Source organism: Arachis stenosperma, chromosome 2 (assembly GCF_014773155.1).
Source record: "Arachis stenosperma cultivar V10309 chromosome 2, arast.V10309.gnm1.PFL2, whole genome shotgun sequence".
NCBI lineage: Eukaryota > Viridiplantae > Streptophyta > Magnoliopsida > Fabales > Fabaceae > Arachis > Arachis stenosperma.
Window position 1 is genome coordinate 28277723 of NC_080378.1, and position 13521 is coordinate 28291243.

Sequence of the window (13521 nt, forward strand, 5' to 3'; positions counted from 1 at the left end):
CCAGCACCTTCCTTGCATTGTTGGCATTGTTGTTGTTTTCGGCTGCCATGGATTCTTCTTCTTTGAAGATTTCTGTTAGGTCCTCTACAGAGAGTTGTGCCTTAGCTTCTCTTAGCTTTCGCTTCAAGGTCCTTTCAGGTTAGGTTCAGCTAAAAAAGAATGCTTTTGTCTTTGCTCCTGCTCAATAAAGAGAAGAACAAGAAAATAGAATCCTCTAGTCACAGTATAGAGATTCTTTGAGGTGTCAGAGGAAAAGAAAAATAGAAGGAGGGGTAGAAGAATTCGAACTTATCAAAAAAAAAATGGAGTTCGAATTGTTCATTGAGGGATAGTGTTAGTCCATAAATAGAAGGATGTGAGAAGAGGGGAAGAAATTTTCGAAAATTAAGTAAAAGATTAAAAACATTTTGAAAAATACTAATTGATTTTCGAAAACTAAGAATGGAAAGAAATCAAGTGATTTTTTGAAAAAGATTTTGAAATTAGAAATCAAAAAGATATGATTGAAAACTATTTTGAAAAAGATATGATTAAGAAGATATGATTGAAAAGTTATGGTTTTAAAAAGATGTGATTGAGAAGATATGATTTGAAAAACAATTTAAAAAGATTTGATTTTAAAAATTAATGACTTGGCTAACAAGAAAAGATATGATTCAAACATTAAACCTTTCTCAACAGAAAAGGCAGCATACTTGAAATGTTGAATCAAATCATTAATTGATAGCAAGTATTTTTGAAAATGGAAAGAAATTGATTTTGAAAAAGATTTGATTGAAAATATATGATTTGAAAAAGATTTGATTTTGAAAAATTTTGAAAACTTGAAAAAAATTTGAATTGAAAACAGAATCTTCCCTCTTGTGCCATCCTGGCGTTAAACGCCCAGAATGGTATCCATTCTGGCGTTTAACGCCCAAAGCATTACCCTTTTGGGTGTTAAACGCCCAACCAGGCACCCTGGCTGGCGTTTAAACGCCAGTTTGCCTTTTTCATTGGGCGTTTTGAATGCCCAGCTTTTTCTGTGTAATTCCTCTGCTGTATGTTTTGGATCTTCAATTCTCTGTATTATTGACTTGAAAAGACACAAATTAAAAATATTTTTGGATTTTTAATAATGAGGAATAATCAAAATGCAACTGAAATCAAATAACAATGCATGCAAGACACCAAACTTAGCAGTTTGTATATTACTGACACTAACAAAATGAGAATGCATATGAGAAACAAAGAACACTCAAGTCAAGAGAATTTAAAGATCAGAGCAATGAAATCATCAAGAACAACTTGAAGATTAATGAAGACACATGCATGAATTCGAAAAATGCAAGAAGAACAGAAACATGCAATTGACACCAAACTTAAAATGAGACAATAGACTCAACAAGAAACATCAAATATTTTTTGTTTTTATGATTTTGTAATTTTTTTTTGGATTTTTCGAAAATTAAGTGAAAAAGAAAATGAAGATATCAAAATTCTTAATGAGAATTCCAGGAATCATGCAATGTTAGTCTAAAGCTTTAGTCTAAAGGAATTAGACATGGCTAGCCAAGCTTCAGCAGGACATTGCATTCAAGAGCTAAATTGATGAAAATCAATCAGCTTTGGTGATGATAAGAACATCACCTTGAAACACTAGAATTCATTCTTAAGAACTCTGAAAAAAAATACCTAAGCTAAGCAACAAGATGAACCGTCAGTTGTCCATACTCGAAACAATCCCCGGCAACGGCGCCAAAAACTTGGTGCATGAAATTATGATCATCAATGGCGCCATCAACATGGTACGCTGATGAGCGGATAATTTGTACCCTTTTTGGCATTGTTTTTAGTATGTTTTTAGTATCTTTTAGTTAGTTTTTATTATATTTTTATTAGTTTTTAGTTAAAATTTACTTTTCTGGACTTTACTATGAGTTTGTGTGTTTTTCTGTGATTTCAGGTATTTTCTGGCTGAAATTGAGGGATCTGAGCAAAAATCTGATCCAGAAACTCAAAAGGACTACAGATGCTGTTGGATTCTGACCTCCCTGCACTCGAAGTGGATTTTCTAGAGCTACAGAAGCCCAATTGGCGCGCTCACAACGGCGTTGGAAAGTAGACATCCTGGGCTTTCCAGCAATATATGATAGTCCATACTTTGCCCAAGATTTGATGGCCCAAACCGGCGTTCAAAGTCACCTACAGAAATTCCAGCGTTAAACGCCGGAACTGGCACCTAAATGGGAGTTAAACGCCCAAACTGGCATAAAAGCTGGCGTTTAACTCCAAGAAGAGTCTCTACACGAAAATGCTTCATTGCTCAGCCCAAGCACACACCAAGTGGGCCCGGAAGTGGATTTTTATGTCATTTACTCATCTTTGTACACCTTAGGCTACTAGTTTTCTATAAGTAGAACCTTTTACTATTGTATTAGGGAGCTTTTGATCATGTTTTTATGATTGAACTCACTTTGGGAGGCTGGCCATTCGGCCATGCCTAGACCTTGTTCTTATGTATTTTCAACGGTGGAGTTTCTACACACCATAGATTAAGGTGTGGAGCTCTGCTGTACCTCGAGTATTAATGCAATTACTATTGTTCTTCTATTCAATTCCGCTTGTTCTTTGTCCAAGATATCACTTGTTCTTCAACTTGATGAATGTGATGATCCGTGACACTCATCATCATTCTCACCTATGAACAAGGTGACTGACAACCACTTTTGTTCTACAAGCAATCAAGGCTCTAGTGTTTATCTCTTGGATTCCTGATACACGATGCATGGTTGATCGCCTGACAACCGAGTGCTCGCCTGACAAACGAGCCAGCCATTCCGTGAGATCAAAGTCTTCATGGTATAGGCGAGAACTGATGGCGGCATTCAAGAGAATCCGGAAGGTCTAACCTTGTCTGTGGTATTCTGAGTAGGATTCAATGATTGAATGACTGTGACGTGCTTCAAACTCCTAGCAGGCGGGGCGTTAGTGACAGACGCAAAAGAATCAATGGATTCTATTCCGGCCTGACCGAGAACCGACAGCTGATTAGCCATATGCTGTGACAGAGCATAGGAACATTTTCACTGAGAGGATGGGAGGTAGCCACTGACAACGGTGAAACCCTTGCATAAGCTTGCCATGGAAAGGAGTAAGAAGGATTGGATGAAGACAGTAGGAAAGCAGAGAGACGGAAGGGAAGGCATCTTCATTCGCTTATCTGAAGCTCTCACCAATGGTATACATAAGTATCTCTATCTTTATCTTTATGCTTTATTCGTTTATCACTATACCCATTTGAGTCTACCTGACTGAGATTTACAAGGTGACCATAGCTTGCTTCATACCAACAATCTCCGTGGGATCGACCCTTACTCGCGTAAGGTATTACTTGGACGACCCAGTGCACTTGCTGGTTAGTTGTGCGAAGTTGTAGTGATCACAATTTCGTGCACCAAGTTTTTGGCGCCGTTGCCGGGGATTGTTCTTGTGTATGGACAACTGACGGTTCATCTTGTTGCTTAGATTAGGTATTTTTTTTCAGAGTTCTTAAAAATGAATTCTAGTGTTTCATGATGATCTGTTGAAATCTGGCTGGCTGAGAAGCCATGTCTAATCTTATTGGACCGAGGTTTCAACTAATCATCACAATAGCTTGTTGATTTCTATCAATCTTGCTATTGGAGCAATGATCTGCTAAGGCTTGGCTGGCCATTGGCCATGTCTAGTGTTTTGGACCGAAGCTTTCTTTGAAAGCTTGGCTGGCTGTAAAGCCATGTCTAATTCCTGGACCAAAGTCTTAGACTAGCATTGCAATGATTCCTGGAAATTCAAATTGAGAATTCTGAAACCTTTATTTTCTATTTTCATATAATTTTCGAAAAAAAGCACAAAAAAATTTCACAAAATCATAAAAACCAAAAATATTTTATGTTTCTTGTTTGAGTCTAGTGTCTAATCTTAAGTTTGGTGTCTTGCATGCCTTGTTTATTTGATCTTGGTTCTATTTTCAAGTCAATAGTACAGGGAACTGAAGATTCAGAACATGCAGCAGAGGAATTACACAGAAAAAGCTGGGCGTTTAAACGCCAGCCAGGGTACCTGGTTGGGCGTTTAACGCCCAAAAAGGTAGCATTTTGGGCGTTAAACGCCAGAATGGATACCATTCTGGGCGTTTAACGCCAGGATGGCACTAGGGGGAAGATTTTGTTTTCAAAATCAATTTTTTTTTTCAAGTTTTCAAAGTTTTTCAAAATCAAATCTTTTTCAAATCCAATCTTTTCAATCAAATGTTTTCAAAATCAATTTCTTTCCTTTTTCAAAGATACTTACTAATAATTAATGATTTGATTGAACATCTCAAGTTTGTTGCCTTTTCTGTTGAGAAAGGTTTAATGTTTGAATCATATCTTTTCTTGTTAGGCAAGTCATTAATTTTTAAAATCAAATCTTTTTAAATTGTTTTTCAAATCATATCTTTTTAAAATTGTTTTCAAATCATATCTTTTCAATCATATCTTTTTTAAAACCATAATTTTTTTTCAATCATATCTTTCTGTTTAACTTCTAATTTCAAAATCTTTTTCAAAAATCACTTGATTTCTTTCACTCTTGGTTTTCGAAAATCAAATTAAAGTTTTTCAAAATGTTTTTAAAATCTTTTTAACTTAATTTTCGAAAATCTTCTTCCCCTCTTCTCACATCCTTCTATTTATGGAGTATAACTCCTTCTTAATGCACAATTCGAACTCTATCTAATCAAGTTCGAATTCTTCTACCTCTTTCTTCTATTTTTCTTTTCCTCTGACACCTCAAGGAATCTCTATACTGTGACATAGAGGATTCCACATTTTCTTGTTCTCTTCTCTTTCATATGAGCAGGAGCAGAGACAAAGGCATTCTTGTTGAAGCTGACCCTGAACCTGAAAGGACCTTGAAGCGAAAGCTAAGAGAAGCTAAGGCACAACTCTCTGTTGAGGACCTGACCGAATTCTTCAAAGAAGAAGAACCCATGGCAGCCGAAAACAACAACAATGCCAACAATGCAAGGAAGGTGCTGGGTGACTTTACTGCACCTACTCCCGACTTCTATGGGAGAAGCATCTCTATCCCTGCCATTGGAGCAAACAATTTTGAGCTTAAGCCTCAATTAGTTTCTCTAATGCGCAACAGAATTGCAAGTTCCATGGACTTCCATTGGAAGATCCTCATCAGTTTTTAGCTGAGTTCTTGCGAATCTGTGACACAGTCAAGACTAATGGGGTTGACCCTGAGGTCTACAGACTGATGCTATTCCCTTTTGCTGTAAGAGACAGAGCTAGAATATGGTTGGACTCTCAACCTAAAGAAAGCCTGGACTCTTGGGAAAAGCTAGTTAATGCCTTCTTGGCAAAGTTCTTTCCACCTCAAAAATTGAGTAAGCTTAGAGTGAAAGTCCAAACCTTCAGACAGAAGGATGGAGATCCCTCTATGAAGCTTGGGAAAGATACAAACAATTAATCAGAAAATGTCCCTCAGACATGCTTTCTGAATGGAGCATCATAGGTATTTTCTATGATGGTCTCTCTGAACTATCCAAGATGTCTTTGGATAGCTCTGCTGGAGGATCTCTTCATCTTAAGAAGACGCCTACAGAAGCTCAAGAGCTCATTGAAATGGTTGCAAATAACCAATTCATGTACACTTCTGAAAGGAATCCTGTGAACAATGGGACAAGTCAGAAGAAAGGAGTTCTTGAGATTGATGCTCTGAATGCCATACTGGCTCAGAACAAGATATTGACTCAACAAGTCAATTTGATTTCTCAAAGTCTGTCTGGAATGCAAAATGCACCAAGCAGCACTAAGGAAGCTTCATCCGAAGAAGAAGCTTATAATCCTGAGAACCCTTCAATGGAAGAGGTGAATTACTTAGGAGAACCCTATGAAAACACCTATAATTCTTCATGGAGAAATCACCCAAATTTCTCATGGAAGAATCAAGAGAAACCTCAACAAGGTTTCAACAACAACAATGGTGGAAGAAACAGGTTTAGCAATGGCAAGCCTTTTCCATCATCTTCTCAGCAACAGACAGAGAATTCTAAGCAGAACCCCTCTGACTTAGCAACCATGGTCTCTGATCTAATCAAAACCACTCAAAGTTTCATGACTGAAACAAGGTCCTCCATTAGGAATTTGGAGGCACAAGTGGGACAGCTGAGTAAGAAAATTACTGAACTCCCTCCAAGTACTCTTCCAAGCAATACAGAAGAAAATCCAAAAGGAGAGTGCAAGGCCATCAACATGGTCGAATTTGGAGAGGGAAGAGAGGAAGTGGACGCCACTGAGGAAGGCCTCAATGGGCGTGCACTAGCCTCCACAGAGTTCCCTAATGAGGAACCATGGGAATCTGAGGCTCAAAATGAGACCATAGAGATTCCATTGGACTTACTTCTGCCTTTCATGAGCACTGATGAGTACTCTTCCTCTGAAGAGGATGAGTATGTCACTGAAGAGCAAGTTGCTAAATACCTTGGAGCAATCATGAAGCTAAATGACAAGTTATTTGGAAATGAGACTTGGGAGGATAAACCTCCTTTGCTCACCAAAGAACTGGATGACTTGTCTAGGCAGAAATTACTTCAAAAGAGACAAGATCCTGGGAAGTTTTCAATACCTTGTACCTTAGGCACCATGACCTTCAAGAAGGCTCTGTGTGACTTAGGGTCAAGTGTAAACCTCATGCCTCTCTCTGTAATGGAGAAGCTAGGGATCTTTGAGGTACAAGCTGCAAGAATCTCACTAGAGATGGCAGACAATTCGAAGAAACAAGCTTATGGACTTGTAGAGGACGTTCTGGTGAAGATTGAAGACCATTACATCCCTGCTGATTTCATAGTCCTAGAGACTGGGAAGTGCACGGATGAATCTATCATCCTTGGCAGACCCTTCCTAGCCACAGCAAAGGCTGTGATTGATGTTGATGGAGGTGAACTGATCATTCAAGTGAATGAAAAATCCTATGTGTTTAAGGCTCAAGGATATCCCTCTGTCATCATGGAGAGGAAGCATGAAGAGCTTCTCTCAAATCAGAGACAAACAGAGCCCCCACAGTCAAACTCTAAGTTTGGTGTTGGGAGGCCACAACCAAACTCTAAGTTTGGTGTTGAACCCCCACATTCAAACTCTAAGTTTGGTGTTGGAAGGTTCCAACATTGCTCTGAGTATCTGTGAGGCTCCATGAGAGCCCTCTGTCAAGCTACTGACATTAAAGAAGCGCTTGTTGGGAGGCAACCCAATGATTATATTTTATATATTTTCTTTTGTTATTTTATGTTTTTTTGTAGGTTGATGATCATAAGAAGTCACAAAATCCATTGAAAAAGTAAAAACAGAATGAAAAACAGGAAGAAAAACAGCACACCCTGGAGGAAGAACTCACTGGCGTTTAAACGCCAGTAAGGCTAGCATTTGGGCGTTTAACGCCCAGTCTGGCACCATTCTGGGCGTTTAACGCCAGAAAGGGGCACCAGACTGGCGTTAAACGCCAGAAAAGGGCAAGAACCTAGCGTTAAACGCTAGGAATGGGCACCAGCCCGGCGTTTAACGCCAGAAATGGCTCAAAACGTGATTTTGAATGCCATTTGGTGCAGGGATGACTTTTCCTTGACACCACATGATCTGTGGACCCCACAGGACCCCCACCAACCCCACCACTCTCTCTCTTCTTCACCCATTCACCAATCACCTCAATACCTCTTCCCCAAAAACCCCTCACCTATCAAATCCCATCTTTCTCTTCACCACTCACATCCATCCTTCATAAAACCCCACCAACCTCACCCTTCAAATTCAAACCACTTTCCCTCCCAAACCCACCCATAATGGCCGAACCCTATCTCCCCCCTCTCCTATATAAACCCTTCTTCAACTCTTCATTTTCACACAACCTAAACACCACTTCTCCCCCTCTTTGGCCGAACACAAAGCCACTCCCTTCTTCCTCATTTCTTCTTCTTCTACTCTCTTCTTTCTTCTTTTGCTCGAGGACGAGCAAACCTTTTAAGTTTGGTGTGGTAAAAGTGTTGCTTTTTCGTTTTTCCATAACCATTTATGGCATCCAAGGCCGGAGAAACCTCTAGAAAGAGGAAAGGGAAGGCAAAAGCTTCCACCTCCGAGTCATGGGAGATGGATAGATTCATCTTAAGGGTGCATCAAGACCACTTCTATGAAGTTGTGGCCTTGAAGAAGATGATCCCCGAGGTCCCCTTTTCACTCAAAAAGGGTAAATATCCGGAGATCCGCCATGAGATCCGAAGAAGAGGTTGGGAAGTGCTTACCAACCCCATTCAACAAGTCGGAATCTTGATGGTTCAAGAGTTCTATGCCAATGCATGGATCACCAAGAACCATGATCAAAGTGTGAACCCGGATCCAAAGAATTATCTTACAATGGTTCGGGGGAAGTACTTGGATTTTAGTCCGGAAAATGTAAGGTTAGCATTCAACTTGCCCATGATGCAAGGAGATGAACATCCTTACACTAGAAGGGTCAACTTTGATCAAAGGTTGGACCAAGTCCTCACAATCATATGTGAAGAAGGCGCACAATGGAAGAGAGATTCAAGAGGGAAGCCGGTTCAATTGAGAAGGCATGACCTCAAGCCCATGGCTAGAGGATGGTTGGAGTTTATTCAACGCTCAATCATTCCCACTAGCAACCGGTCCGAAGTTACTCTAGACCGGGCCATCATGATTCATAGCATCATGATTGGAGAAGAAGTGGAAGTTCATGAGGTCATAGCTCAAGAACTCTACAAGGTGGCGGACAAGTCTTCCACCTTGGCAAGGTTAGCCTTTCCTCATCTCATTTGTCACCTCTGTTATTCAGTAGGAGTTGACATAGAAGGAGACACCCCCATTGATGAGGACAAGCCCATCACCAAGAAAAGGATGGAGCAAACAAGAGGTCCCTCTCATCATGAGATCCCTGAGATACCTCAAGGGATGCACTTTCCTCCACAAGATTATTGGGAGCAACTGAACACTTCCCTAGGAGAATTGAGTTCCAACATGGGACAACTAAGGGTGGAGCACCAAGAACACTCCATTCTCCTCCATGAAATTAGAGAAGATCAAAGAATCATGAGAGAGGAGCAACAAAGACAAGGAAGAGACATCGAGGAGCTCAAGCACTCCATAAGACCTTCAAGAGGAAGAACAAGCCGCCATCACTAAGGTGGACCCGTTCTTTAATCTCCTTGTTCTTTATTTTCTTGTTTTTCGAAATTTTCATGCCTATGTTATCCATGTCTGTGTCTTATGATCATTAGTGTCTCAGTGTCTATGCCTTAAAGTTATGAATGTCCTATGAATCCATCACCTTTCTTAAGAATTGTTCTTAATTGAAAAAGAAAAGAATTGCATGAATTTTGAATTTTATAACAGTTTAATTATTTTGATGTGGTGGCAACACTTTTGTTCTATGAATGTATGCTTGAACAGTGCATATGTCTTTTGAATTTGTGGTTCATGAATGTTGGCTCTTGAAAGAATGATGAAAAAGGAGACATGTTACTGAGGATCTGAAAAATCATAAAAATGATTCTTGAAGCAAGAAAAAGCAGTGAATATATAAAAAAAAAGAGAAGAGGCAAAAAAAAAAAACAAAAAAGAAAAAAAAAACCAAAAGAAAGAAAAAAAAGAAAGAAATAAAGTTGTGATCCAAGGCAAAAAGAGTGTGCTTAAGAATCCTGGACACCTCTAATTGGGGACTTTAGCAAAGCTGAGTCACAATCTGAAAAGGTTCACCCAATTATGTGTCTGTGGCATGTATGTATCCGGTGGTAATACTGGAAGACAGAGTGCTTTGGGCCACAGCCAAGACTCAATAAGTAGCTGTGTTCAAGAATCATCATACTTAACTAGGAGAATCAATAACACTATCTGGATTCTGAGTTCCTAAAGAAGCCAATCATTCTGAATTCCAAAGGATAAAGTGAGATGCCAAAACTATTCAGAGGCAAAAAGCTAAAAGCCCCGCTCATCTAATTAATACTGATCTTCATAGATGTTTTGGAGTTCATTGCATATTCTCTTCTTTTTATCCTATTTGATCTTCAGTTGCTTGGGGACAAGCAACAATTTAAGTTTGGTGTTGTGATGAGCGGATAATTTGTACCCTTTTTGGCATTGTTTTTAGTATGTTTTTAGTATCTTTTAGTTAGTTTTTATTATATTTTTATTAGTTTTTAGTTAAAATTCACTTTTCTGGACTTTACTATGAGTTTGTGTGTTTTTCTGTGATTTCAGGTATTTTCTGGCTGAAATTGAGGGATCTGAGCAAAAATCTGATCCAGAAACTCAAAAGGACTGCAGATGCTATTGGATTCTGACCTCTCTGCACTCGAAGTGGATTTTCTGGAGCTACAGAAGCCCAATTGGCGCGCTCTCAACGGCGTCGGAAAGTAGACATCCTGGGCTTTCCAGCAATATATGATAGTTCATACTTTGCCCAAGACTTGATGGCCCAAACCGGCGTTCAAAGTCACCTACAGAAATTCCAGCGTTAAACGCCGGAACTGGCACCTAAATGGGAGTTAAACGCCCAAACTGGCATAAAAGCTGGCGTTTAACTCCAAGAAGAGTCTCTACTCGAAAATTCTTCATTGCTCAGCCCAAGCACACACCAAGTGGGCCCGGAAGTGGATTTTTATGTCATTTACTCATCTTTGTACACCTTAGGCTACTAGTTTTCTATAAGTAGGACCTTTTACTATTGTATTAGGGAGCTTTTGATCATGTTTTTATGATTGAACTCACTTTGGGAGGCTGGCCATTCGGCCATGCCTAGACCTTGTTCTTATGTATTTTCAACGGTGGAGTTTCTACACACCATAGATTAAGGTGTGGAGCTTTGCTGTACCTCGAGTATTAATGCAATTACTATTGTTCTTCTATTCAATTCCGCTTGTTCTTTGTCCAAGATATCACTTGTTCTTCAACTTGATGAATGTGATGATCCGTGACACTCATCATCATTCTCACCTATGAACAAGGTGACTGACAACCACTTTTGTTCTACAAGCAATCAAGGCTCTAGTGTTTATCTCTTGGATTCCTGATACACGATGCATGGTTGATCGCCTGACAACCGAGTGCTCGCTTGACAAACGAGCCAGCCATTCCGTGAGATTAGAGTCTTTGTGGTATAGGGGAGAACTGATGGCGACATTCAAGAGAATCCGGAAGGTCTAACCTTGTCTGTGGTATTCTGAGTAGGATTCAATGATTGAATGACTGTGACGTGCTTCAAACTCCTAGCAGGCGGGGCGTTAGTGACAGACGCAAAAGAATCAATGGATTCTATTCCGGCCTGACCGAGAACCGACAGCTGATTAGCCATATGCTGTGACAGAGCATAGGAACATTTTCACTGAGAGGATGGGAGGTAGCCACTGACAACGGTGAAACCCTTGCATAAGCTTGCCATGGAAAGGAGTAAGAAGGATTGGATGAAGACAGTAGGAAAGCAGAGAGACGGAAGGGAAGGCATCTTCATTCGCTTATCTGAAGCTCTCACCAATGATATACATAAGTATCTCTATCTTTATCTTTATGCTTTATTCGTTTATCACTATACCCATTTGAGTCTACCTGACTGAGATTTACAAGGTGACCATAGCTTGCTTCATACCAACAATCTCCGTGGGATCGACCCTTACTCGCGTAAGGTATTACTTGGACGACCCAGTGCACTTGCTGGTTAGTTGTGCGAAGTTGTAGTGATCACAATTTCGTGCACCATACGCTCAATTGCAATCTCAACTCTTTTTCACAACTTCGCACAACTAACCAGCAAGTGCACTGGGTCGTCCAAGTAATAAACCTTACACGAGTAAGGGTCGATCCCACGGAGATTGTTGGTATGAAGCAAGCTATAGTCACCTTGTAAATCTCAGTCAGGCAGATTCAAATGGTTATGGATGATATATGAATAAAGCATAAAACAAGGATAGAGATACTTATGTAATTCATTGGTGAGAATTTCAGATAAGCGAATGGAGATGCTTTGTCCCTTCCGTCTCTCTGCTTTCCTACTGTCTTCATCCAATCCTTCTTACTCCTTTCCATGGCAAGCTGTATGTTGGGCATCACCGTTGTCAGTGGCTACAATCCCGTCCTCTCAGTAAAAATGTTCAACGCACCCTGTCACGGCACGGCTAATCATCTGTCAGTTCTCAATCAGGTTGGAATAGAATCCATTGATTCTTTTGCGTCTGTCACTAACGCCCAGCCTTCAGGAGTTTGAAGCTCGTCACAGTCATTCAATCATTGAATCCTACTCAAAATACCACAGACAAGGTTTAGACCTTCCGGATTCTCTTGAATGCCGCCATCAATTCTAGCTTATACCACGAATATTCCAATTAAGGAATCCAATAGATAAACATTCAAGCCTTGTTTGCTTGTAAAACGGGAGTGGTTGTCAGGCACGCGTTCATAAGTGAGAATGATGATGAGCGTCACATAATCATCACATTCATCAAGTTCTTGAGTGCGAATGAATATCTTGGAATAAGAACAAGCTGAATTGAATAGAAGAACAATAGTAATTGCATTAATACTCGAGGTACAGCAGAGCTCCACACCTTAATCTATGGTGTGTAGAAACTCCACCGTTGAAAATACATAAGAACAAGGTCTAGGCATGGCCGAATGACCAGCCTCCCAAAACATGATCAAAAGATCTAAAATGATCCAAAGATCTGATCTAAGAACTAGATGTCCCAAGATTGAAAATACAATAGCAAAAGGTCCTATTTGTAGAGAACTAGTAGCCTAGGGTTTACAGAAATGAGTAAATGACATAAAAATCCACTTCTGGGCCCACTTGGTGTGTGCTTGAGCTGAGCATTGAAGCATTTTCGTGTAGAGACTTCTCTTGGAGTTAAACACCAGCTTTTGTGCCAGTTTGGGCGTTTAACTCCCATTCTTGTGCCAGTTCCGGCGTTTAACGCCGGGCATTTTTGAGCTGATTTGGAACGCCAGTTTGGGCCATCAAATCTCGGTCAAAGTTTGAACTATTATATATTGCTGGAAAGCCCAGGATGTCTACTTTCCAACGCCGTTGAGAGCGCGCCAATTGGGCTTCTGTAGCTCCAGAAAATCCACTTCGAGTGCAGGGAGATCAGAATCCAACAGCATCTGCACTCCTTTTCAGCCTCTGAATCAGATTTTTGCTCAAGTCCCTCGATTTCAGCCAGAAAATACCTGAAATCACAGAAAAATATACAAACTCCTGGTAAAGTCCAGAAAAGTGAATTTTAACTAAAAACTAATAAAAATATAATAAAAATTAACTAAAACATACTAAAAACAATGCCAAAAAGCGTATAAATTATTCGCTCATCAACTACCAAATCATAATTGCCAATCCAATCATGAACCTACACTTATAATCACCACCAACCCTCAACAACTAAAACCTTTACTCTCATCAACAACAATAATTTACACATTTATCATCAACCTTCATAACCATTAAATACCAATAATC